General features: G+C 38.2%; 1 pseudogene; it reads right to left on the reverse strand.

Annotated features, from left to right (window-relative positions):
* Positions 1-748: 748 nt before the first annotated feature.
* Positions 749-1,635, reverse strand: LOC106008254 (olfactory receptor 7E178-like; annotated as a pseudogene).
* Positions 1,636-1,841: the final 206 nt, after the last annotated feature.

The raw sequence follows: 1,841 nt of genomic DNA on the forward strand, positions 1-1,841 counted from the left end.
CAGGCTGAGTATTGGCTTCATTTTTTTCTGATGCTGAGGATTGAAATACATCATCAGGCTTTTTTTCATTTTTATTTTGAATTTACCAACTTGCACATGTTGAGCAAAAGCTCAGAATTCTCCTGCCTCAACCTCACAGATTGCTAGGATTAGAGTCATTCACAACCATGCTTACCTGAGTATTAGCAGTTGTGTGACCTTAGAGGCTCAATGGATATAGTTCATAATTACCAGTTTAGTGTGGATTATCACAAATTCTAAGGGCTTCCTAATAATACTGGGAAAAGGAGAAAATAATTGTCCATCTGTGATTTGGGGCTCTTTCTCTACTTAGAAGGAGCATTATGTATAATATTCATTTCCTTTGTTCCTTTTCTCCAAATATGCATTTGTGCTTATTTTGTCTATAGTTGTAAAATATACATAACAAAACAATTAACCATGTTAACCATCATTTGATAACCAGTTCTGTGGCATTAATTTTGTTTAAGTTGTGCAACCATCACCATAACAATATTCAGAAATTTTTCTTCTTCACAAAGTGAAAAACTCAGACACAATTTAAACTCACTTTAATGCTCTCTCAACATGCACTAACTACTATTCTACTAGGAAATGTGATGAGGAATTAAAGTCATCAAAGGCCAGAAAGGAAAGTGATCAAGGATCCAAAATTTACTAGTCAACATGTTTAGTTTTTGCTGCATTTTCCAATCTTCATTCTCAGTAGATTCAACATTTCCTTAGATTAGACAGTTCTGCAGTGGAGCCTCCTCAGTGCATACTTAATGTCCCTGTACCTCAGGCTGTAAATGAAGGGATTCATCATTGGAGTAACCACAGTGTATATCACTGAGGTCACCACACCCTTTCTGGGGGAAGAAGACACAGATGAACTAAGGTACACTCCCAAGTCTGTCCCATAAAATAATCAAACAAGGGACAAGAGGGACCCACAAGTGGAGAAGGCTTTATATCTCCCACCTGATGATGGGATTCTCAGGATTGAGGAAACAATTTTATAGTAAGAATAGAAAATTCCAGAGATAGGAAGAAAACCAGACATGGTGCCAAGAAAAGACAGTACAGTAATATTGCTGAATGTCTCAGAGCAGGAAAGATTAAGAAGTTGAGAAGGGTCACAGAAGAAATTGTAAATTTCCACATCCTTGAAGTAAGTAAATTATAAGACAATTAAATTGTGCAGCTGTGAATCCATAAGGCTAAACAGAAAAGACAATAAAACTCAGAAGACACAATGCCAAGGGTTCATGATGAATGTGTAATTCAAGGGGTGACAGATGGCCACAAACCAGTCATAGGCCATCAAAGTCAGAAGCATGTCATCCATACCTCCAAAAAGGATAAAAAAGACCTCTGTGTCAGGCAACCCCCATAGGAGATGGCTCTGTTGTGAGTTGAGATGCCCATAATCAACTTTGGAACCATTGTGGTGGTGAAGCATATGTCAGCCAAGGACAGGTTGGAGAGGAAGAAATACATGGGGGTATGGAGGTGGGAGTCAGAGCTGACAGCTAGGATGATGAGCAGATTCCCAAGAACTGTGACCAGGTACATGGACAGGAACAGACCAAAGAGGAGGGTCTGCAATCCAGGGTTATCTGAGAGACTCATGAGATGGAATTCTGCCACATGTGTTAGATTTTGAGATTTTACATTGCATGGATAGCTTTAAAAATGAAAGGCAGGTTAGAATTTAGAAATATATATCACTCAGCACTGTGTCTGGTTAGCACTTTGCATAAAGTAAATTTCTTGTAAAATGTTCCCATTTGGCCATACACTTCTGGAAACATTTCCAATTTGTTTTAAATACTTTA

The sequence above is a fragment of the Heterocephalus glaber genome, unplaced genomic scaffold, assembly GCF_053883595.1.
Source record: "Heterocephalus glaber isolate CG9 unplaced genomic scaffold, H.glaber_assembly_v1.0 deba00001532, whole genome shotgun sequence".
NCBI classification, from domain to species: domain Eukaryota; kingdom Metazoa; phylum Chordata; class Mammalia; order Rodentia; family Bathyergidae; genus Heterocephalus; species Heterocephalus glaber.